The following is a 27,268-nucleotide window of genomic DNA, read 5'->3' on the forward strand; positions in this document are numbered from 1 at the left end:
TGTGGGCTTCACGACCGCTGTCTGGAACCTCATGCTGTGTATTTACGGCCCTGGAACCACCGCTAGGAACCAGGGCCTACTATGTCTCGCTGCCTGCCCTCCTGCCTGCTGCCAAATGCCAGTCTGCCACACACACTTATCCTCCTCAAGCTGCCTGCTGTTATATTTCCTCCTGCTGTCTGTGTCTCCTCTCCACTGCCAGGGAAAACATTACAAGGTGCTGCTGCCCAAGCGCCACCAGCTATTACGCTCAACAATAGCTGCAATAATTTAAAAATAAACAAAAAAAAAATTGTAATTATTTTAGAGGTGTCCGGGTTGAAAACTGTGCTGTCCCAATTGTGTATTGGACACAATGTGGGCTTCACGACCGCTGTCTGGAACCTCATGCTGTGTATTTACGGCCCTGGAACCACCGCTAGGAAGTAGGAACCAGGGCCTACTATGTCAGTCACATCACACTGCCTGACACACATTACTCCTACTCCTGTAGCTGCATTGAGCTTCTGCTGTCTGTGTGCTGCTACCACTGCCAGGGAGAACAGAAGAAGAATTTTCTGCTGCCACCTGCCCACCCACTCTCCTACCAGCTATTACCACCACACTACAATAGCTGCAACTACTTCCTCCTCCTGCTGATGTCTGTGTTTTACCACCGCCAGGGTACACAAAAAAAGGCGCTGTGGCTTGCAAAGTGCCACTACCTACCTATTATGCCATCAACACAAATATAACTATGGTGTTATTAAAATAAATATTTCCACAAATGAAGTAAAACAAATATTACAAAAGAAAGGAAAACCAAGACGCATAATATAATGATAGAGAAGAAGAAGAGGAAGAAGAAGAAGAAGAAGATGAAGAAGAAGAAGATATAGAAGAAGAAGATATAGAAGAAGATGCAGAAGATGAAGAAGATATAGAAGAAGAAGATATAGAAGAAGAAGATATAGAAGATGAAGAAGATATAGAAGAAGAAGATATAGAAGAAGAAGATATAGAAGAAGATGAAGAAGATATAGAAGAAGAAGGTATAGAAGAAGAAGATATAGAAGAAGAAGATATAGAAGGAGAAGAAGATATAGAAGAAGAAGAAGATATAGAAGAAGAAGATATAGAAGAAGATATAGAAGAAGAAGAAGATTTAGAAGAAGAAGATATAGAAGAAGAAGATATAGAAGAAGAAGAAGAAGAAGATATAGAAGAAGAAGATATAGACGAATAAGAAGAAGATATAGAAGAAGAAGAAGAAGAAGAAGATATAGAAGAAGAAGATATAGAAGAAGAAGATATAGAAGAAGAAGAAGATATAGAAGAAGAAGAAGATATAGAAGAAGAAGAAGATATAGAAGAAGAAGATATAGAAGAAGAAGAAGAAGATATAGAAGAAGAAGATATAGAAGAAGAAGAAGAAGATACAGAAGAAGAAGAAGAAGATATAGAAGAAGAAGATGAAGACGACGTAAATAAAGACTTCCAACACCCATTTTGGACACACCTTCTCATGCAAACACTTTTCATGAAGTTAATTTACTTTTTTTGAGACCTTTTTTTATAACTACTACATCACCACATAATCACTTGATGTTTTTCTTCATAAAAAAGGTGGTTTCATGCATCATTGACCTCCAATACAAGTTTTACAAGCTATTTAAGGCCAGCTCGAATATTTTACTCGAATACAGACTCGGATAGTGACGTCGGATATCCGAGGTCGAATCGGATATTCGATTACATCGGATATTGAACTTCGAGTGAATTCGGATAGTTTACTATCCGAATTCGACCAAACTCGAATAGGATAATGAGGTATCCGAGCAACACTACCCAGGAGAAAATAAGGAATAGAATGGTATGCTTTTTAGTGTAAGAATATTAGAGTACAGATTCTCTTTAAAACACAATAGGGGAATGATAGCTGAGTGACTTGTGCGCCCCCTCCTACACTGCACCCTGAGGCTGGAGCCTCTCTTGCCGCTGCCTCGGCCCAGCCCTGCACACTCTTAATACAGGCTACCTGGTAGGAGGAGTATATGTAAACAAGAGGCAGCCAAAGGTACTCACATTTGTTTAGAGAGAGCAAAATCAATAATGGATTTTAACTGGATTAATGATCACAGAGTAATTTTGATATCATTTAATGAATTTGTTATTAAACATTTTTTTTTAAATGTACAGGTGTTAAGCCACAATAAATGTCACTCAGTGCTATCATTCATGCTTTCTTTAGGCTCTAATCTACTTGCCATACTGGAAACTTAGTTCTAAGCTGATGCTCATCAACAGTCAGACGTACTGGATTTATGCAGCTGATTGCTATTTTGTTTCTCTGCAATAGCTTGTAGCATGCTGCTGATCATCTCTCTTTCTCCCTTCTCCACAGAATTCTATGTTCTGTTTGACAGAGAGCGGAGAAAGCATGTTTGTACAAGAATTGTTTGCAAACTGTAAATTTCAAGTGACTGCAATGTATAATCTGCCTAGAAGTGTTGGTTGAATTCTTTCAGTTCAGTTCCTCAGCCGTTTGCCAGAATTAATCCCAACGTTTCGGATCTATTGACGTGAAGTGGTGAAAAAATGTGTTCTGGCCTCTGAAGAGCGCATGCATAAAAAATCTGCATGAGGAAAAATGGGCGTGGGGTTTCATTAATAAAAATATTGTTAATATCTATCAATATACTTCATTTTTAAAGTGTAGATGATGTATAACATTGTAATAATATTGCCAAATGATAATTGTTAGTAGTTACCTACAGTATAATAAACCAGTAGAAACTACTACAGTTTAATCTAAAACTACTCTCACACAAGCCCTTTCACTACTGATACCTAACCCTAAATAACCCCAATAAATAACCACAGCTGATAACAACTAGGACCCAGATTCCCATGAGACAGGAGGAACCACAATGCCATCTGAATGCTCCTCTCATGTGCATACAAAGGATCAAGTTAGCGATGGATGAAATGTTCCTTACGTAGTCTCCTCTTCTTCCTTCTCTTTTATATCTACAACGTGCACATCCTTGTTATCCTTCTCTTCTTCTCCCCTCTGTGACTATATTTCTGGGACTGTTGTTTAACCTCCCTGGCGGCAACCCTGAGCTACACTCGGGCTAGCCGCCGGGAGCTCAATGCAGAGCAATGGAGCGCAGGGGCGTTTTTACTCACCTCCCAGGGGATCCAGCCATTCTACTTCCTCTCCACGGGGGCTCTGAATCACTCTGGTGAGATCGCCGCCAGTGATCTCACTACAGAGTTACAGCGTCACCCGAAGGACGGAGGGAAAATTGCAGCACTGGATTCCAGGGAAGTTAGTAACTGCAGAGGCTGCTGCTGGCTTTCTGGCTGCATGATTTTTTTCTTGGTTTTGGGGTCTGAAACAAAATCTCGACATAATCATACCGCCAGGGAGGTTAACAAAGAAAAAATAATGGTAAAACAAAGAGGAAGGGGCAGCTGTGGTAATTGTAGCTGGGGTATGGTACAAGGTGACATGAAAACTATCAGAAACCACTAAAGAATTCTGCAAGAATATATGTACCATATAGCAGAAAGCAGAAACATGAAATTTAGTTTCCACCAATCTCCTGGATGTCATCAGCAGAGTAAATGAGGGAAAAACATCCAATTATGACACTGATCAAAAATTAAAAAGAAAGAAAACAAAAATTGTTGGTTAAGTTTCCCCTGCTCCACATTATCTTGCAACTTGCCTACTGCACTTGTGGCAAAGGGTAAGAAGAGGGGAGAGGGCACAACCATGCGTGGCGGGTGGAAGTGGTGGGGGATATGTGGATCTGTGGTGGGTGCACACATGCGGGGGCGGGGGGTATAAAAGTTGGTCCGAGGGGTGGATTCGTAAAAAGAATGTGGGGATTACTGTTGGATTACCATAGTGTTGTAAAGGTTTAACAGACATAACAGCCACAAGAGATCAAGTCATAGAACAAGAGATTGCCAAGTGGCTGTGGTTAATGCAATTTGAATAATTATTAATATGATAGAAGTATATAATTAAATTACATTTAACTGCTTTTATAAAAATTAACACTTACAAGAATATTTTTTCTATGATGATAGTATTCATAAATCTGCATATGAAATTTGCCTGCTGCGACAAAAAGGAAACCTATAGATAATTTTGATTTTCAAAAACCACATTTGCAATATGCAATAAACTTTTGCCACAACATTTTACTACAAAACATGCGCTTGTGGTATAGCACATTCACGAACATCACATCACACATTTATTAACTATTTACCATTCACTGTAATGCCCTGATATGTCTCCAGATGATGGCTTGAGTGATGAGCAGCACATAATAGGTGATATCTCAATAACTACAAATTTAATTTGCATGAAAGATATTTCTATACTCAGGACTGCAGTCTCTGTTAATTATAATAAGGTAAAAAAATATTTTGGTCATTTTCTGGAAATATGTTATGTTTAACTTCAGGACTTGCATATGTTTTATTTTAAAATGACCTTTCACCAGCTTTCGCTATAGCTTGAAGCATTTTTTTATACATTTATATATTACTTTAGTTTTTTAAAAAGAGTAAAAAAAACACTTATGATTATTAATTTCCTAACCACATCTTGCCAACCCCTTTGGCGGAAGAAAGTGGCCGTGTGTACACCCCCGCATCTCCCACGGGTGTACTCCGATCGCCTGCACTACTAACCGATCATTTTAAAATGTCTAGTTTGCACTGATAAGTGCAAAAACAGGAAGTTCTAAAATGCCCATTTTGCAGCAACTAGTTGAAGTGCATACGCTTTCATTTTAATCCATAAAACAGTATAAAGCAAATAAAAAGAAGTATTTAAAGAGAAACTCCAGTGAAAATAATGTAATTAAAAAAGTGCTTCATTTTTACAATAATTATGTATAAATGATTTAGTCAGTGTTTGCCCATTGTAAAATATTTTAAATCCCTGATTGCCATTCTGACATTTATTACATGGTGACATTTTTACTGTTGGCAGATGATGTAGCTGCCAGGGCCGGTTCAAGTAACAATGGGGCCCTAGGGCAAGATTAGCCTGGGGGCCCCTAACACAGACACCACCCCGACCAAAAAGCGTCATCAGAGGCCCTTTGTTGCAGCCAAACTTCCCTCCTGGGCCCCTGAGCTGGCTGCTGACCCTCCCCCAACTTAACAGACTCTGCAGTGTCCCTGGGGAGCAACAGTTCAGATGGGGGAGGGACAACTTGGGGGCCCCTATAAGCTCTGGGGCCCTGGGGCAACTGCCTATTTTTTCCTCTGGTAACTCCGGCCCTGGTAGCTGCTGCTTGCTGTTTTGGCATTTGGAAACAGCTGTAAACAGCTATTTCCCCACAATGCAGCAAGGTTCACAGACAGGAAACTGCCAGGAGTACATACTCAGAGTTTCTTGTGGGAGGGGTTTCACCACAATATCAGTCATAGAGCGCCCCCTGATGGTCTGTTTGTGAAAAGGAATAGATTTCTCGTGTAAAAGGGGGTATCAGCTACTGATTGGGATCAAGTTCAATTCTTGTATGGAGTTTCTCTTTAATATTGTGATTCTCCTTGTACGTATAAGTGCAGAGCAATGATATTGTCAAAAAGTATTGCAATGTCTGGCTACTGCTCATGAGGATATGCACACATATGCATGTAAGTGAACAGACCTTTCTACCAGAGATCACACTAGAGAAAGATTACTAATAACATCAAACAGCAAAGAAAATCAGAAACAGAAATGTGGAGAATAAATAAACCTGTAAAATGTGTTTTTCCCATCGTCGTAGTTTTGTTGCAGTTTGCAAGGTGTGAATCCATAAACCAGATAAGCTGAAATAAGGCACTGCAGCTTTAGATCCTAAAACTTTTATCCTCTACTGTTGCTTACTGCATTTTCTTGTCTGTTAACCACTTGCCATGCCAAATGGCATAACCGCGGCTGCTCCCTCGGACTGCTCAACGCCAATTGGCGTGAAGTCCTGGGGATGTGTTTTGCAGGAGATAATGCGCCCCCCGATATGCACGCATCTCCGCTTGAATGACGGAGTTCCTCTCCAGCATCAATCTCTCAGCGGCGATCGCCGATAGGGGACTGTTAGTCAGCAAAACCGCCATGTATATACATTGTACAGCGCTGCGATCTACTGCAGCGCTGTACTGGGGACAACCATGTCACTCGGCTGTCCCCCTGGAAGGTTGAGGAGCAATCAGCTGTCATAGGCTGATGCCTATGACAGCCGATCGCTGTCATTGGCTGGTGGGGGGAGTGTGTGAAAAACAAATAAATAACTAGGCAAATGTATTAAAAAAAATGTATACAAAAAAAATAAACAAACATGCCAGCAGCGATCAAAGCCCACCAACAGAAATCTCTGTTGTTGGGCAGAAAAGGGGGGGGGGGGGGGGTCACTTGTGTGCTGAGTTGTATGGCCCTGCAGCAAGCCCTTAAAGCTACAGTGGCCTGAAGTGTAAAAAATACCCTGGTCACTGGGGGGGGAGGGGGGGTTGTAAACGTACAGTCCTAAACTAGTTAAAGAATAACAGAGGTGTACCTCTCTGTTGAATAGCTAGGAAGTTTACCTTTAACTGTGAGCTGGGTCCCCTGTTTCAGATTTTTGGAACTCCCCTCCACCAACCCTGATACACCATGCAGTATGTGGTTCCTAAAACTCCTTTGTCCAGTCTCATAATAATGAACACCCGTTTTTATGTGAAATTACTGTAAATATGTTTGTAAGACACTATGGCAAGATGGCAAAGTGAGGTGTAACAAGATGCCATCATTATTTTGGTAAATTTACAGATGTCATGATGTCATGTAAGGTTTAGCATTTATAAGGTGGTTTTGTTCATAGCGGTTTATTGTACAGTTTTGGGAATATAAATAGTTACTTGGTTTCCATTTGTTTCCAGAACAGCTGTGAAATCAGAAGATCTGTCTGTCACTGAGTAGCACTGAAACTCAACTGGACCCCAATTAGCAATAATTTACAAGAGAAAACATGAATGTAGTTCCATGGTTTAGAAAATGGAGGTGACAATTAAGTTGAGACAATGAGGCATTTTCCCAATTTCATAAAAACTTACCAAAACTTTCCTCAACATGTAACATTAGCAATTAGCTTTCAAATCATATGGAAAAAAACATTGATTACTGCATTAACAGCCAAGAGACAACCATTGTACAGTTCCAGGATCATGGTATAAGCTATTACAGCAGTCTTTGGTCTTGTGTAACCTGAAATTATGTTTTGTAACAGTAAGGGAATATAATTATTTCATTAACAATTATATCGTATTTTAAACCTTTTTTTTATCCTTTCGAAAACTTAGAACTTGTCTACAGAACACAGAACATCATGCATTCAGCTGTTGACTGCTAAATAGAGATGTCGCGAACCTCCGATTTTCGGTTCGCGAACCGGGTTCGCGAACTTCCGCAGAAGGTTCGGTTCACGGAAAAATTTGCGAACCGCAATAGACTTCAATGGGGAGGCGAACTTTGAAAAATAGAAAAAATTATGCTGGCCACAAAAGTGATGGAAAAGATGTTTCAAGGGGTCTAACACCTGGAGGGGGGCATGGCGGAGTGGGATACATGCCAAAAGTCCCGGTGAAAAATCTGGATGTGACGCAAAGCAGCGTTTTAAGGGCAGAAATCACATTGAATGCTAAATTGCAGGCCTAACGTGCTTTCAAACATCTTGCATGTGTATACATCAAACAGGGAGTGTAATTAGTGTACTGCTTCACACTGACACACCAAACTCACTGTGTAACGCACCGCAAACAGCTGTTTGTGTAGTGACGGCCATGCTGGACTACTGCGCAACATGGCGTGATTGCTCTTCCTCACTCAGTGATGTCAGGTAATGTGTGACTTCCTTCTCAACTTTCCATGGCATTGTTAAAAAGCTTACATTTTGTTTTTAATTTACATTTTCTACTTGCTGTGTACTTGTTCAGTACCGCTACAATGAGAATCCTGTGGAGGCGGGCAAGTCTGCCATTGTGACCCCGGGTAATGGCCGGGGAATGAGAGGTTTGAATCCGGTGTGGAGCCTGAGCAACGGCTACCACTACACATCCAAGGAGGGCAGCGGGCAGGCATGCACGCCCGCCCGCCCCGAGGTAGTGACCAAAAATAGCAATACAGGAGGAGGACTTTCGAGGCCCTGCTGTGTATTTGAAATGAATGTACTTTAAATCCTTTAACGAGAACCAGTTATGGCGGGCAAAGATGACACCACATTCCTTTCACGAGAATCATATGGAGGCGGGCAAGTCTGTCATTTGTGACCCCGGGTAATGGCCGGGGAATGAGGGATGGAATCCGGTGTGGAGCCTGAGAAACGGCTACCACTACACATCCAAGGAGGGCAGCAGGTAGGCATGCACGCCCACCCCGAGGTAGTGACCAAAAATAACAATACAGGAGGAGGACTTTCGAGGCCCTGCTGTGTATTTGAAATGAATGTACTTTAAATCCTTTAACGAGAACCAGTTATGGCGGGCAAAGATGACACCACATTCCTTTCACGAGAATCATATGGAGGCGGGCAAGTCTGTCATTTGTGACCCCGGGTAATGGCCGGGGAATGAGGGATGGAATCCGGTGTGGAGCCTGAGAAACGGCTACCACTACACATCCAAGGAGGGCAGCAGGTAGGCATGCACGCCCGCACCGAGGTAGTGACCAAAAATAACAATACAGGAGGCGGACTTTCGAGGCCCTGCTGTGTATTTGAAATGAATTAACTTTAAATCCTTTAACGGGAATCCGTTATGGAGGGCAAGTCTGCCATTGTCACCGCGGGGAATGAAGGTTGGATTGCGGCCCGAAGTGGGAGCCTGCTGAGACCCATGCTGTAGCTGCCCTGACCTTGCTTTGCAGACCAGGCATCTGTGGTCAGATGGACCCTTGAGCCAGCGGAAGACAAACCAAGTCAAAAGCATTTGCCAAGAATGTTTTACGGAGGGCAAGTTTTTTTGCCCTTTTTTAATTTTTTTGAAAATGATAGATGGTTGTATTTTTAAATTGTTTGAAAGTTTAGATGGTTGTATTTTTAAATTGTTTGAAAGTTTAGATGGTTGTATTTTTAAATTGTTTGAAAGTTTAGATGGTTGTATTTTTAAATTGTTTAAAAGTGTATCCATTCTTCCTCCCCCCAGCCACGAACAATACCATGGGAACGTGGAGCAGCAGAAGCCCCCTGTGACGGCTGCCACGGTTGTTCTCCGCTGCTTGTCTTTTGAGGGGTGCTTCTTTTCCTCAGGTGTTCTTGCCATAGCTGTTTGTGCCTTCTCTCCAGGTGCCTTCGTAAAAAGCACTTGTCCCTACGTGACAGTTGGCCTTTCCATGGCTCAATTTTTGCTGGCAGAGACAACAGATGGCTTTGCTCCGATCTGAGACACACACGTGAAAAAATTTCCAAACCGCTGAGCCCCCCTGGGGTGATGGCGCTACGGTGGCATCAGCAGCAGCTGACGTTGAAGGGCATGTGTGCTCCCTGGCCATAGCTGGCGATACATGGCACTGGACACTGCCCCCAGCTGTTTCTGAGGACGAGCTCCCTCTGCTTCTATCATGGAGTCGTCTCCTCCTACTCCTCTCTGACTCCTCCTCTGAACTGTCCCCCTGGTCATCTCCTCTACCGGGAACATATGTGGTATCCGTATAATCGTCATCATAATCCTCCTGGCCAGCTGCGCTTTCCTCAGACACCTCCTCAAGTGCACCAACTTCAGGTGGTCCACCATCATCCCCATCCACACACGTTACGTCCATACTATCGCCACCTAATTCAGACGTATGAGGTGGTGTACCTGCGCCTTCTTGTTGTTGTTGCAGTAGTGGCTGGGAATCAGTGATTTCACCACCACCACCAAATAACTCCTGCGAAGTGTCAAATGTGGTGCTTGTTGTAGCGCTGGTGGCTGCGGGAGATGAGGTGTTCTGTGTTAAATACTCAATCACCTCCTCACGATTTTGGGAAGTGATGGCACGTGCCTTCTTCTGAGCACTGTATTTTGGGGCAGGTCCGCATGAAATCACAGCAACACCACCTCGCACAGCCACAGACCTGCCGGTGCCTGGTGGCCTTCCTCTGGGTCTGCCTCTACCTCTTCCTCTACCTGGTTTGTCCATTTTGTCCATCTCGGGGGTATGCTAGCTATATGCAGTGAGGTGGGTTCTCACTCAACACAACAGGTAGTTAGATGCAGTGAGGTGGCCAGGTGGGTTCACACTCAACACAACAGGTAGTTAGATGCAGTGAGCTGGGTTCACTCAACAGTAAAGGTACTTAAGATGCAGTGAGGTGGGTTCTCACTCAACACAACAGGTAGTTAGATGCAGTGAGGTGGCCAGGTGGGTTCACACTCAACACAACAGGTAATTAGATGCAGTGAGCTGGGTTCACTCAACAGTAAAGGTACTTAAGATGCAGTGAGGTGGGTTCTCACTCAACACAACAGGTAGTTAGATGCAGCGAGGTGGCCAGGTGGGTTCACACTCAACACAACAGGTAGTTAGATGCAGTGAGCTGGGTTCACTCAACACAAGGCTAGGTATATGCAGTGATGAGGTGGGTTAAGTAAACACAACAGGTACTGGGTAGTTAGATGCAGTGAGCTGGGTTCACTCAACAGTAAAGGTACTTAAGATGCAGTGAGGTGGGTTCTCACTCAACACAACAGGTAGTTAGATGCAGTGAGGTGGCCAGGTGGGTTCACACTCAACACAACAGGTAGTTAGATGCAGTGAGCTGGGTTCACTCAACACAAGGCTAGGTATATGCAGTGATGAGGTGGGTTAAGTAAACACAACAGGTACTGGGTAGTTAGATGCAGTGAGCTGTTTTCACTCAACAGTAAAGGTACTTAAGATGCAGTGAGGTGGGTTCTCACTCAACACAACAGGTAGTTAGATGCAGTGAGGTGGCCAGGTGGGTTCACACTCAACACAACAGGTAGTTAGATGCAGTGAGCTGGGTTCACTCAACAGTAAAGGTACTTAAGATGCAGTGAGGTGGGTTCTCACTCAACACAACAGGTAGTTAGATGCAGTGAGGTGGCCAGGTGGGTTCACACTCAACACAACAGGTAGTTAGATGCAGTGAGCTGGGTTCACTCAACAGTAAAGGTACTTAAGATGCAGTGAGGTGGGTTCTCACTCAACACAACAGGTAGTTAGATGCAGTGAGGTGGCCAGGTGGGTTCACACTCAACACAACAGGTAGTTAGATGCAGTGAGCTGGGTTCACTCAACAGTAAAGGTACTTAAGATGCAGTGAGGTGGGTTCTCACTCAACACAACAGGTAGTTAGATGCAGTGAGGTGGCCAGGTGGGTTCACACTCAACACAACAGGTAATTAGATGCAGTGAGCTGGGTTCACTCAACACAAGGCTAGGTATATGCAGTGATGAGGTGGGTTAAGTAAACACAACAGGTACTGGGTAGTTAGATGCAGTGAGCTGGGTTCACTCAACAGTAAAGGTACTTAAGATGCAGTGAGGTGGGTTCTCCCTCAACACAACAGGTAGTTAGATGCAGTGAGGTGGCCAGGTGGGTTCACACTCAACACAACAGGTAGTTAGATGCAGTGAGCTGGGTTCACTCAACACAACGCTAGGTATATGCAGTGATGATGTGGGTTAAATAAACACAACAGGTACTGGGTAGTTAGATGCAGTGAGCTGGGTTCACTGAACAGTATACAGTAAAGGTACTTAAGATGCAGTGAGGTGGGTTCTCACTCAACACAACAGGTAGTTAGACTTAGATGCAGTGAGCTGGGTTCACTCAACACAACGCTAGGTATATGCAGTGATGAGGTGGGTTAAGTAAACACAACAGGTACTGGGTAGTTAGATGAAGTGAGCTGGGTTCACTCAACACAAAGCTAGGTATATGCAGTGATGAGGTGGGTTAAGTAAACACAACAGGTACTGGGGTATATGCAGTACTGGGTAGTACAATGTGCAGCTCCCTGTCGCACACACAGGCAGTCAGTCACTGAATGTGCTGGGCTGCTGGCAGTGGCACACACACTATCAATTAGCAAGGCTGTGCATGCAACAAAAGTGTCAGAAAAAAAAAAGTACAGGTTGAGCTCTGAAAAGAGCTGTTGCTGGGTGCTTTAAAAGCAATATTAATCAGTCAGGAACAAGCAAAGCAGCCTAGAACCTAACTAATCTGTCCCTAAGAGAAAAAGTCTGCAGCAGCTGTCCCTTTCCTCTCTCTAGCAGGCACACGAGTGACTGTAATGGCCGCCGGAGGCTGCCTTATATAAGGGGGGGTGGGGCTCCAGGGCTTACTGTAGCCTGAATGGCTACAATGTGCCTGCTGACTGTGATGCAGAGGGTCAAAGTTGACCCTCATAGTGCATTATGGGGCGAATCAAACTTCCGGAAAAGTTCGCCTGGCGCAGGCGAACGCGAACCCCCAATGTTCGCCTGGAACCGTTCGCCGGCGAACCGTTCGGTACACCTCTACTGCTAAAATATGCTTGTAATTTTATCAAGTATTGTTATTAGAACACAGACTTAGAAGGAATGGCTTGTCACTCTAAACATTATTAGCTTCGTAATAAGTAATAACTAGCAATTATCATGGTTTCTTAAGCTGTGTGAGAATATATACAATTATATTAAAAGTTATTTTGGGTTCTTCATTATTTTTCCATTTTATAACTTCTGTTTGTATTTTTTTTAATTAGAAATCACCTAAATGAGAAAGACCAAGTAGCATGCAAGATTTGGCTACATCTTTACTGGAAGAGACCCCTTCAGGAGTTGGAGAAGGGCAAGGAGAGGGGACCGTATAAGGGGAAAATACAGAAAAGAGCAAGAAAGCATGCCCCCCTCCCCCCAATAAAAATCATTTTAAAGTGTACCTGACACTGGATAATTAGAGGTATTTATGCTTAACTGAGGTTTTGCTCCTTTGCTATACTCCTCGAACGCTTCGTTCACTTCATATTTCTCCCTGTAATGTGGCCAGTCGTGAGCTTCTGTGCATGCTGGCCCTGCGTTGTGCACGCCCCTGCTTTGCGCAGAATGTCACGCTCATGCGCAGAGTGTGCCCGTCCACAGGTGCGCGAGCAAGGAGACGCACTGCTGGGCCAGCGCCTGCGTACTACTGAGGGATAGAGATGGCTCGAACGGTTTGCCGGCAAATGGTTCCCGGCGAACTTTGGTGGTTCGCGTTCGCAAGCGAACGCAAACTTTTCCGGAAGTTAGATTTGCCCCCATAGTGCATCATTAGGGTCAACTTTGACCCTCTACATCACAGTCAGCAGGCACATTGTAGCCAATTAGGCTACACTCCCTCCTGGAGCCACTACCCCCTTATAAAAGGCAGGCAGCGTCAGGTATTGGACTCACCTGTGTGCCTGCAGTAATTAGAGAAGGGATAGCTGCAGCAGACTGCGCCACTGCCAGGCCCAGCACATTCAGTGACTACCTGTGTGTGTGACAGGTGCACATTGCAATACCCATCACTGCATATACCTACTACCTGTTGTTCACTTCAGTGCACCCACCTACCTATGTGAGTGCATGCAGTGTCACTGAGCCTGTTTGGTACCTGTCTGTGTGTGACAAGTACACATTGTAATACCCATCACTGCCTATACCTACTACCTGTTGTTCACTTCAGTGCACCCACCTACCTATGTGAGTGCACACAGTGTCACTGAGCCTGTCCGGTACCTGTCCGTGTGTGACAGGTGCATATTGTAATACCCATCACTGCATATACCTACTACTTGTTGTTCACTCCAGTGCATCCACCTACCTACGTGAGCGCACGAAGTGTCACTGAGCCTGTCCGGTACCTGTCTGTGTGTCACAGGTGCACATTATAATACCCCTCACTGCATATACCTACCTGACAGTCACTGTTGTTCTATCATTGAGCTACCACAGCCCGACGACCATATGGGCTTGAAAACTGCCACGGACTGCACTCTGGCCATGGTGCGCACCAGTCCAGCACGGCCGTCACTACATGAACAGCTGTTTGCAGTGCGTTACACAGTGAGTTTGGTGTGTCAGTGTGAAGCAGTACTCTAATTACACTCCCTGATTGATGTATACACATGCAAGATGTTTTAACCACTTAACGACCAGCTAACGCCCTTAGGCGTCAGCGGGTCTTAAGTGGGTTACCACAGAAATGGCCTCTCGATTGAGTGGACTTTCCATGTCAGTTCACGAAGGGTGTCTCCGTGAACAGCCGGAGAGCTGCCGATCGCGGCTCGCTGGCAAAATATAAACACGTGGGGAAGAAATCCCCGCTGTTTACATCATACGTGCGCAGATCGGCGATCCCTAGCCTCTGATTGGCCGGGGATCGCCGGCATATGATAGGCTGAAGCCTATCCTACAATGCGCAGGACGGATATCCGTCCTGCGCCGCTCACAGGGGGAGGGAGAGGGACGGACCGCCAAAAACGCTGCGGAGGGGGGCTTTGAAGAGCTCCCCCCCGCAAAGCGCAGCAAGCCGACGGCGATCAGACCCCCCCAGGAGGACATCCCCCTAGTGGGGAAAAAAGGGGGTAAGTCTGATCGCCCTGGCATAATCCTAATCTGTGCTGCGGGCTGGAGAGTCCATGCAGCACAGATCAGGCAAACCACCCCTGGTCCTCACTTCACGCCTGCAATTTAGCATTCAATGTGATTTCTGCCCTTAAAACGCTGCTTTGCGTCAAATCCAGATTTTTCCCTGGGACTTTTGCCGTCTATCCCACTCCGCCATGCCCCCTCCAGATGTTAGACCCCTTGAAAAACATCTTTTCCATCACTTTTGTGGCCAGCATAAGTGTTTCTAGTTTTCAAAGTTCGCCTCCCCATTGAAATCTATTGCAGTTCGCAAAAGTTTGCGTGAACCAAACTTTTGCGGAAGTTCATGTACCCGGTTCGCAAACCAAAAATCGGAGGTTCGGGCCATCTTTACTGAGGGACCTAGCGACCCGGAAGTAGTACAGAGCCAGGCTGCCCATAGTTGTTTGTTGCCAAACTGTTCGCTAACAGTTCAAAAACATCTGTATTTATAAACATATACATGGGAATGCTAGTTTTCAGCATGGTGAAATGAATGCCTTCAAAACCTAACCCTAATAGAGATTTGTATATAAATTGCAGATTAAAATTTGTCATTTTTACTTTTTTCCACATTTTTATCCAACTACACCTTCTGATATGGTGAAATTCTAAATACACAAGAGATAACCTCAGTTTGGAGACTGAAGGTGTAAAACTTAAAGGGGTTCTTTCGCGAAAAAAGTTGGCAGTTAAAAAATGTGACAGATGACAGGTTTTGGACCAGTCCATCTTTTTAAGGGGGATTCTCAGGGCTTTCTTTGTTTTCAACAGCATTTCCTGAACAACAGTTGCAAAATCTAACTGACATAATAGTGTGCAAGTGATTAGGGAGGCCGGCTGGTATCTTGCTATTTTGGCAGTTAAACTGCTGTTCAGGAAATGCTGTTGAAAACAAAGAAAGCCCTGAGAATCCCCTTTAAAAAGATGGACTGGCTGAAAACCTGTCATCTGTCACATTTTTTAACTGCCTACTTTTTTCGTGAAAGAACCCCTTTAACTTTTAATAACTATGTTAAACCATAGATTGTTCCAAACATTTATTGTGTTAATGAGGTAATAGTAGTACTAGTCAGGGTTGCTCGTAAACTACGCCAGCACGAATATACACGTCATAGTACGCAACTACGCATCGTAGTTCGTATGCGAAGTTTAGGAACTACACGTAGGCATTTCCGCGTAGTCGTAGTCCCGCTATGCTAAGCTTCGCCCGCTACGCGTAGTTGACGTATGTATTGCAAAGTCAACTACGCGTGCGGTAACTGCATCTATATGGATCATTGCACATGCGCAGAAATATTATTGCCCTACGCCCTTTTATACGCATACAATTCCGCATTGGAAGGTGGAATGTAGTGTTGGGCGAACACCTGGATGTTCGGGTTCGGGCCGAACAGGCCGAACATGGGCCAGATGTTCGGCATGTTCGGCCCGAACGCCGAACTCAATGGAAGTCAATGGGACCCCCGAACATGCCCATTTTGGGGGCCCTATGGGGTCGCAGGCATAAGGGGGGAGCATGCCCCGATCGCGGGGGGGGTTGGAAATTCCCCCTACCCCCTCCGCTAGCGCTCCCCCCTCTGCCCGCTTCCCCATAAAAAAAGTTTAAGGCAAGTTAAATAGTACTTGGTGGCTGGCCTGGCACTGGCAGTGGAGTGAGGAGGAGTCCGAGTAGCAGAGTGACGCGTTGAGGCCGGGCAGCGGGCGGTTCAGCGGTAGTACCCTTGTGGTACTTCCGCCCTTTCTCTGACCTCAACGCGTCACTCTGCTACTCAGACTCCTCCTCCTCCTCCTCACTCCACTGCCAGTGCCAGGCCAGCCACCAAGTACTATTTAACTTGCCTTAAACTTTTTTTATGGGGAAGCGGGCAGAGGGGGGAGCACTAGCGGAGGGGGTGGGGGGAATTTCCGACCCCCCCCCCCCCGCGATCGGGGCATGCTCCCCCCTTATGCCTGCGACCCCATAGGGGGGCCGTATTGCGGCATGTTCGGGCGAACAGGGCCCTGTTCGGCCCTGTTCGGCGGCCATTCAGTAGTTCGGGGCGAACCCGAACTTAAAAGGCCGAACACCATCAGGTGTTCGGCCGAACTCGAACATCACCCGAACAGGGTGATGTTCTGCAGAACCCGAACAGTGGCGAACACTGTTCGCCCAACACTAGTGGAATGTACGCTTATATTAGTTTATATATGCACATAGGTAGCAGATTATTGCGGAAATTTTTCCGCATAAGGGCATAAGCGGTCGCATCAAATACGCTTCGCACTACGCGAAACTTGCGTATTTTAACTCGTAGTCTACATAATGCAAACGTAGCGAAGTTTCTGATTTCGTAGCCGTAGATTGCGAAGCGTATTTGCGTAATAATACGCGTAGTTCCAGCGTAGCAAAGTTGGCTGACTACGACCATCCCTGGTACTAGTAGCAATAGACTCTCCCTGTTAATGTCAACGGGGTTTAACCTGCAAGACAGATATAGTTACACCACCTAAAGGAAGAGATGGAGCGCACTATAGTGCATTACCAAGGGTGGGCTTTATTCACAAAATAAAAGTTATACTCACAAGATGGACAATGTAAAATGCGCCTCTCAGCGGTACAGCCAACCGCTACACTCACTGGCAGTATGACGGCGGCGCGCTGTGGCCAGCAGCACGATCTCCGGTGAACTGGATTGCTGTCTCGCTGTGGGAGTGGGCATGGCTGAGGGTCAGCGTGCGTATGACGTCATGACGCATTTTGGCGCTCTGCGCCTTCGTCAGATCGGCGAAATGCATCATGACATCATACGCACGCTGACCCTCAGCCATGCCCACTCCCACAGCGAGACGGCAATCCAGTCCACCGGAGATCGCACTGCTGGCCACAGCGCGCCGCTGTCATACTGCCAGTGAGTGTAGCGGTTGGCTGTACCGCTGAGAGGCGCATTTTACATTGTCCATCTTGTGAGTATAACTTTTATTTTGTGACTAAAGCCCACCCTTGGTAATGCACTATAGTGCGCTCCATCTCTTCCTTTAGATTTACATTGCCTTGACCTTTTGGAGCAGCACAGTACAGCACACCAAGGAGTTGGGAAGAATTGTGTATGTGACTATACCTCCTGTGTAGGAGCGCAAGGATTTTTTCTTATAGTTACACCACCCAGTGTTAACTTTTCAAATGGAAACTCATAAATTGGAATTCTGTGCACATTTTCCAAACATCCCTCATTGCAAGCTTTCGAAACAATACGTTTCTTCTTCAGGCATGATACAGAACATGATCAGGTTTTGTATGGTTCTGATCCAGTTCATCATCATGCTTTAAAGAGAACCCGAGATGGGTTCTAAGAATCCAATTAGCACACAGAGGCTGGGTCTGCATATAATGCCCAGTCTCTGTTGCTATACTGTTTCCCCCAGTCTTCCCCTGCGCTCTGCTGTGCCCCCATAAATCAAACGCCTTGCTAACGACACACAGCGTGTTGCAGCAGGCTGTTTACCTCTGAAGTGACACTCTCGCCGCTCCCCCTCCTCCTCCATAGTGCCGCTCCCCGCCTGCGTCCCTTCCCTCCAATCAGCGGGGAGGGAAGGGACCCAGGCGGGGAGCGGCGACATAGAGGAGGCTGGGGACCGGTGAGAATGACACTTCAGAGGTAAACAGCCTGCTGGCAACACGTTGTGTGTCGCTAGCAAGACGTTTGATTTATGAGGGCACAGCAGAGCGCAGGGGGAGACTGGGGGAAACAGTATAGCAACAGAGGCTGGGCATTATATGCAGACCCAGCCTTTGTGTGCTAATTGGATTTTTAGAACCCACCTCGTGTTCTCTTTAAGAAGGAACTTAACCTTTTTAAAGTTTGCAACAAACCATGTACAGATAAGCATGACACTGTATCAAAACTATTTTGCAATATTATTTTCTTTAGCATTCATTGTGCATTGATATTGCTTCTACCTTAATTGGAAAAAACCACTCCTATGTCCTCTTCTGTTTCTTGTCCTCTGAATACTGATCAGGAGCTGTGGCATAAACAGTGGCGGACAAAGCCAACGATGGGCCTCCGTGCAGAGTGAATGAAGCGGGCCCCATGTGAGTGGGCGTGGTCATAACAGATCATGGTTGCATCCAAACAATGCCAAACGATAAAAGTACATGAACCTAGGTCACATTCTCTAGGCACTGTATTAACCCCCTTAAAAAAAAACTGCTGCGCTGCCCCCTGGCGGTATTTTTCATACCGCCAGGGGGCAGCGCAGCAGTTTTTTAAAAAATTTTTTTTTCTTTAAATCATGTAGCGAGCCGAGGGCTCGCTACATGATAGCCGCTGCTCAGCGGCATCCCCCCAGCCCCGCCGATCGCCTCCGCCGATAGGCGATCAGGAAATCCCGTTCAAAGAACGGGATTTCCTGGAGGGCTTCCCCCGTCGCCATGGCGACGGGGCGGAATGACGTCGCCGACGTCAGCGATGTCGGGACGTCATTGGGAGACCCGATCCACCCCTTGGCGCTGCCTGGCACTGATTGGCCAGGCAGCGCAGGGGTCTGGGGGGGGCGCGCGCCGCACCGGATAGCGGCGATCGGGCGCGCGGCGGCGGTGATCGGGGTGCTGGCGCAGCTAGCAAAGTGCTAGCTGCGTCCAGCAAAAAAAAATTATGTAAATCGGCCCAGCAGGGCCTGAGCGGCACCCTCCGGCAGCTTACCCCGTGTCACACACGGGGTTACCGCCAAGGAGGTTAATGTAGCACACATTTTAAACTTGTATATGACTAGGAACAACTTATCATCATTGTTTCTCTGGAGTTTGAGATAAATACATGGAGAAAACCCTAGAGGATAATCAGGCCCTAACTGGTGCAATTGAATGGGCCCTAGAGGACATGGGGCCCTGTGCGGCTGCACGGCCTGCACAGGCCAATGTCCGCCCCTCGGCATAAACTAATTTCCTGTCAGCGTAGTATGGATACAGAGGTGCCAAAAGGATAAAAGTATCTACAAAAGTTTAAAATCAAGGAGGCAGTGGTGGACGTACCTCCTCCAAACAGACACAATATTATGCTGATGTATTTTCAATAAAGCAATTTTATTTACTAAAATATTATTGATCCAGAAATCAATACAATGCGTTTTGCAGGGATGACCGTGCTTCTTCAGGCAATCGGTTGGAGTATATATGATGCAGGTCTGGGACTGATCCAAGCGCTTCTCATTTCCTGTTAAGATTTTCATTTGGTCCATTTGTCTAGTTCAGTGTTTCCCAACCGCTGTTCCGCGGCACACTAGTGTGCCGCGGAACGTTGCCTGGTGTGCCGTGGTCTTATCCCCCCTCCCGCCCGTCCCTGCGGCCGCCGCTGTTATTACCTTAGCAGCGGCCGCTCTCCCCTCTCCAGACCATGTATATGCTAGCAGCGTATCTCCGGCTGCTCTGTGTGATGCACTGATGCGGAAGGAGGCAGGGCTCGGTTACCATAGTAACGGCGATACATATCGCCGTTACAGGAAGCCGCTGCCCTCCTTTCTTCCGCATCAGTGCATCACACAGAGCAGCCGGAGATACGCTGCTTGAATATACACGCGCCGGAGAGGGGAGAGCGGCCGCTGTTAACAAGGTAATAACAGCGGCGGCCGCGGGGACGGGCGGGAGGGCACTCAACTGGCTATACTGGGGCACTATTCTGGGGTACTATACTGGCTATCCTGGGGCACTAAACTGGCTATACTGGGGCACTATTCTAGCTATACTGGGGCACTATTCTGGCTATACTGGGGCACTATACTGGGGCACTAAACTGGCTATACTGGGGCACTATTCTGGGGCACTATACTAGCTATACTGGGGCACAATACTGGCTATACTGGGGGGGCTATACTGGGGTACTATACTGGCTATACTGGGGCACTATACTGGCTATACTGGGGCACTATACTGGGGCACTAAACTGGCTATACTGGGGCACTATTCTGGGGCACTATACTAGCTATACTGGGGCACAATACTGGCTATACTGGGGTACTATACTGGCTATACTGGGGCACTATACTGGCTATACTGGGGGGCTATACTGGGGCACTATACTGGCTATACTGGGGCACTAAACTGGCTATACTGGGGCACTATTCTGGGGCACTATACTAGCTATACTGGGGCACTATACTAGCTATACTGGGGCACAATACTGGCTATACTGGGGGGCTATACTGGGGTACTATACTGGCTATACTGGGGCACTATACTGGCTATACTGGGGCACTATACTAGCTATACTGGGGGGCTATACTGGGGCACTATACTGGCTATACTGGGGCACTATACTGGGGCACTAAACTGGCTATACTGGGGCACTATTCTGGGGCACTATACTAGCTATACTGGGGCACAATACTGGCTATACTGGGGGGCTATACTGGGGTACTATACTGGCTATACTGGGGCACTATACTGGCTATACTGGGGCACTATACTGAGGCAACTAAACTCCCTACACTGGGGCAACTATGCCAGCTATGCAGCCGCACCCCAGCCCCCCCCCCCCCCATAGCGGCACTGTCCACTAGGTCGCGCAAACAACCGGGGGCCGCATCGCCCCCACCGCGCGCGCGCGCCGTTCCCCGGGGAAAAATTTGGTCAGACAGTGTTCCCCGGGCCGGAAAAGGTTGGGAAACACTGGTCTAGTTCAAGGGAATCCTTGGTGGGACATTCTAGTTCAAATCTTTCATGAAAAAACAGTCTATATTAATCCAACTCTGTAGATCTATTTTAAGACTGAAATAATCTGACGTTTGCAGTTACTTTCTTTTTTTTTTCTAAATCATTTTCAGAATTCCTTATACAGCAGCTGGTTATATTGCAGAAAATACCTGTCTGTCTAACTTTAACATGAGACAATAAATATTCAGTTTTACAGTAAACATATTCATTGTCAGGTGTGGTTCACTGTTTCACTCATTACATTTGCATGCCTGCTGATTTTGGGATATATAAACGTCTACTGTATGCTCCACAGTAATTCAGGTTCTTTCTGATATGCAAATAATTTTTATGACATCAATTAAACTCAACACGAGTGCTTCACATGACCATTGCAAGCATAGTATGATAACGATATGCCTTGCTGTTTAATTTGCCCTGTACTGTACATTTTATAGGCAGGCAAAACTGTTCTCATCTTCGTTTTTCAGATTTGTTGTTTCAATAAAATAAACATGTGACATGCCACACAGAAAATAGATAAAGCAGATACGTTTGTTTGCTATATACACTAACATCACTGACAATCTTCTTGACACCCTTACCTCATATTACCTCTTTAGTAGGCTTGCCAAGTTCTTCCTTTACTTACTTCTATACCAGCTGTACAGGTTCCATTATTGTCTTCTAGTACAGGGTGATGTACAGATGTGCAGTGAGGAAAGTGATTATATGTTCACTTTAAAGCGCACATGCAATTGTATTTTATTTATTTATTTATTTTTTTGGTTTACTGTAAAAATATATATTTTATTTTTTTCCCTCAGAAAATATTAAAGTGGACCTGAACTTAGAACTTCTCTGGTCTAAAACATAGGCAACAGCATAATAACCTTCTAAGAAAAAAATGTATTTGTCACAGCTTAGAGAGCTCCTGCAATTAATCTGAAGTGTGTCTATTTCCTGCTTTTATGGGTTAACATTCTGTGTTTACATTTTGGCTGTGTCTGCCAAGGACTGCTGAATTTCTGTGCTGACACAGCTGAGAGGTATTACACTTCTGATTACTTGCAGATGAGGGGGAATTATACAGGCTTTTTTCTCTAAAAACACACAGGGTACATTTCTCTCTGTTGTGTACTGTGCAATAGTTCAGGTCCACTTTAAAGGGGTACTACAGCAAATGTTTTGCTAGCCTAGTAGCATATTTCTAATTGTAAGAGAAACATTTATTAGGTAGTGTATCTGGTTACAAATGCCAACTAGATAGGATCATTTTAGCGCCTTTTACAGATCCTGGTGTTGCTGGAAAGTGACCTCCTCCTGTCTTCAGCTGTAACGGCTATTGACTCGGGAGCAGGCACAGGCAGTTTGGAGGCTCTGGAGGAGGAGCCAGGAGTCGGCGGAGGTAGTCCGATGTGGAATCTGCCTGCGTCCATCACAGAATCCTTCCAGCAGCAAGTAGACACACACAACGCTGTCATGGAGAGAGAGTGGCAATCCTGTGCCTGATATCAGCTACTGTACCTTGTGTACCAAGAACCGCTGCGCTCACTAGCTTATGTAAGCAGTGTGTCGGTGCTTTGGTAGGTGAAAGAAGGGCAGGTCTGGTGTTAAGCTTAAACTTTTTATTGCATCTGACAGCATGTTTCACAGTGGAACTCCCTCCGTTTCTTCTTAAAGCGGATCCGAAATGAAAAACCAACTATAACAAGTAACTTGTCTATATATCTTATCTAAAGTTTAGATCGTTTACACAGCAAATATAGCTGCAAACAGCTTTAATAGAATATGATTATTTCTTCATGTGATACAATGACAGCAGCCATGTTGTTTGTAAACATTACACAGAGGCAGGCGTATCTGCATCTTGAGCAAAGCAAACTAATCCCCCCTTCTCCTCCCTCCTCCCCGCTGCCTCTGAAATCTCTGGCTAGTAATACCTCCCCCTCCTCCTGCCCAGACTGAACTCCCATGAGCCCTTGCTGCTGTCTGAAAGTGCCTTGGCTCTCTGAAAACCTGTGGGCGTGGCTTGTTTAGTTTCTAGGGAATTAGAGTATTAAAACAAAAACAAAAAAGTATTTGACTTGAGGAATGCCCTATAAACAATAGGAAAGGAACACAATTATGCAATGAGTATCCACTTTAATACAAACCCTTAGAGAAACTTCATATGGGAAATGTACAGTAACTATGCTTGCCTTTTTGTCATTCTCACATATTTATTACAATTAGGGATGCTCATTCGGATTTCGCGGAATTGAAGTTTCCGAATTTCCGATCGGAAATCTGAATTTGGAAATTGGAAAACGGAACTCAGAAATCGGAAAACGGAACTCGGAAATCAGATTTCTGCAGAAATACTGCATTACTGCAATTCGGTAATTTTAGCCCAATCACAGAACTCAAAATCAATGGACCAATCAGAGAATGCAGAAACAACTCGAAAGTATTTGGCCAATCACAGAATGCAAAAAAATGTAAAAAAGAAAAAAACACTACTCGGAAATCAGAAACCGATCGGAAATCGGATTTCTGTAGAAATACTGCATTACCACAACTCGGTAATTTTAACCCAATCGCAGAACTCGGAAGCATTGGATCAATCAGAGAATGCAGAGTCAACTTAGAAGTATTTGGTCAATCAGAGAATGCAAAAAATGACCGAAAAAAACACTACTCGGAAATCAGAAACCGATCGGAAATCGGATTTCTGTAGAAATACTGCATTACCACAACTCGGTAATTTTAACCCAATCGCAGAACTCGGAAGCATTGGATCAATCAGAGAATGCAGAGTCAACTTAGAAGTATTTGGTCAATCAGAGAATGCAAAAAATGACCAAAAAAAACACTACTCGGAAATCGGAAACCGATCGGAAATCCGTGAAATCTGTAATCGGAATTTCTGCAGAATCGGAAATCGACATTTCTGACCATCCCTAAGTAAAGATATATGTGCACACACTTAAAAAAAATAACATACCTACATCATAATACTGATATCACATCATTCATCAGTTTCCCAGATCAGAAATCATAGATTTCTTTTTGTTTTTTTGAACTGACAACCGTGGATGTGGCAGTAATAAGTGTGTGAAAGATTCAGCAATGTGATTAGGATTTCACATATCATCTAATATACTCTTTGTAAAATATCCACCTTATCCAGCTGCATAGAAACAATATCCCAGAAACGGTGTCCAATTTATTCTACACATACTAACCGTCCGTACCTGCCAGGGGCTTTAATGAATGCTCTCTTATTCCATGGCATAAAATGATTAAGTTAATTGTGTCCCAGGATTCTGCCACTCTGCATAAATTATCTACGCAATGCTCACGAGAAGGATTAAGTCTTGAGAGGATGGATAGTTTTGCATATTTTATGGGAAAATCTTCTAATTTTTTTGTTTGAAAATTAAATGATCATTAAGCCTGTTAAATAAAATGGCACAAAAAGGACATGGTTTAAAATGACAGTTGAATCATCTGATACGACATCCCGACTAACTGATACAAAGGGACTCCGGGCAACATTTAGGTGCTCAAGGACTGGAATGTGTTAGCGCTTCACATTTCACAGTGTCATTCTTTTCTTCTGCTAGTAAAAATAAAGCTTCACTTGCATTGCCACGCTATTTCAAAGGCCAGATTAAAGCTATAGGGGCTGATTGAGCAATTTTCAATCCAGCCTGTACTTCAAATATCAGTTCAGGCTCAGGGGAATTAAAAGGAAAAAATAAAAAAAACACAAATTTCCTCTAAATCACATTGAGTGTTTGCTGGAACACATGCTAGGCTGTAAAGTAACTCCTTTAGTAAATCAATTCCACAGGGTGTTCCATTCTGAATCTCAGATACTGAAATGTAGCTGCATGACCAACACCACAAAAATATATATTGTCTAACTTGTTTTGAATATCATCCTTTAAGTGATCCTGTGGTGAAACTAAACTGATGAGATAAACAATTCTTTTTATCCTCCTACATCTAAAAATGACTTATTTAAGTATCCCAGGGCTTTCTTTTATATTTAAACATTTACAAAGCAGGCTGAATGTTTTACTATCTCTAATCAGTGACAGCCTATTAAGTGTCCGAGAGTTACAAAAAGGTCAATATGTATTTTATCCCTCCATGCCCTCGGAAGTTGTGCTCTGACAGGAAAACTTTTATGGCTGTAATTTGATTATCGCCTCAGGTACACTTTAAAAATATAAAATAATAAAATACACACACACACACACACACATATATATATGTGTCATTATGTTACATTGAATATTAAATTTGTTTTAGCTGGAATTTTTTGCATTTGATTTAAGCGATATTCTTATTAACATTTCAAAAGGAGGAGTATTAAATAGGTTTTATGGTAAGTGAAAGGTTAACAACAGACATTTGCTGTTTGTGTAAGTAATCATCCTCCTGAGTCAGTACTGGCTGGAACAACCTTTGGCTGCAACTACAGCTGCAAATCCTAATGGACAAGTCTCTACCAGCTTTTCCCATATTGATTCTACGATTGTTTCATTTTCCATGTTTCAGGCCTCCTGCAGTGTTATGCATATGGACAAAGAACAAGTGGTGAATACATATGCATAATGAGTAGAAGTGGTCAATGAAATGCTAATAATTGTAGCTTGCATACAAAGTTTAAGAAAATTGTATGTAGTTTGAAATTGAGCCAATCAAATGCACTTCCTGCTGAATTTGACTGGCCCTCTTCCAACCTGCATACATTAAGAAAAGAAATAAATAAAGTTTGGCATTTGACAGCCAACAATAACTGCCATTTAAAGTATATATTAGTTACTGAAGTCATTCTAAATGACAATTCAGTTCCTGTGAAAAAAATGCTAATAACAAATATCAGTGTTACACATATCTTCCTATTACTTATGGTAATTTTTCATACCCCTGGCAAATTTTGACTTAAAGTTACTTTTATTCAACCAGCAAGTAATTTTTTGATGGGAAATGACATAGGCAAGGCATATCCCAAAAGATAATAAGAGGGTGAGGCATTATTGTGTAAAATAACATTTGTCAGCTTTTAAGTTAGGACTCTGGCTGGGCCTTTCCAAAACGTTACCCCAATGTTGTTGTCTGCTAACCATTTCTTTACCACTTTTGCTGTATGTTTGGGGTCATTGTCATGCTGAAATGTGCACTGGTGCACAAGGCCAAGTTTCTCTGCAGACTGCCTGATGTTGTCATTGAGAATCCTCATGCAGTGCTCATTTTTCCTGGTGCCGTTTACTGTGATGATTAGGTTCCCTGGTTCATGAAAAAAACCCAAAGCATTAGGTTACCACCACCATGTTTGACAGTGGGGATTGTGTTGTTTGGGTTGGAGGCTTCTCCTTTTTTACACCAAATGAAGGAAACATCACTGTGACCAAACAATTCAATTTTCTTTCATCTGACCATAACACAGAATACAAAAAAAGTCTTCTTTGTCTAGATGAGCATTTGCAAAGACCAAGCAAGCTTTTGTGTGCCTTATCTGGAGAAGTGGCATCCTCCTCGGTCTGCATCCGTGGAACCCAGCAGTGTGCAGTGTTGGATTGTCTCTGCCTTGAGACATTGCCACCAGCAGAGTCCAGATTCACCAGGATGGCCTTGGTGGTGATCCTTGCATTCTTTTTCACCTCTCTCACTATCCTCCTGGCCAGCACATGTGTCACATTTGGCTTCTGACCACATCCTCTGAGATTTTCCACAGTGCGGAACATCTTGTATTTTTTAATATTTACTTTGCACTGTAGCCACTGGAACTTGAAAACATTTAGAAATAGCCTTGTAGCCCTTTCCTGACTTGTGAGCAGCCACAATGCACAGCCGCAGTCCTCGCTGAGCTTCTTTGTCTTAGCCATGACTGTCCACAAACCAACTGCTGAGAGCTGCTGTTTTCCACCTGTTCAGTTCATTAATACAACTGTTCCCAATTAATCAGGGTAATTAGGATGCTTTAGAACAGCTTGAAG

This window comes from Hyperolius riggenbachi, chromosome 2 (genome assembly GCF_040937935.1).
Source record: "Hyperolius riggenbachi isolate aHypRig1 chromosome 2, aHypRig1.pri, whole genome shotgun sequence".
NCBI classification, from domain to species: Eukaryota; Metazoa; Chordata; class Amphibia; order Anura; family Hyperoliidae; genus Hyperolius; species Hyperolius riggenbachi.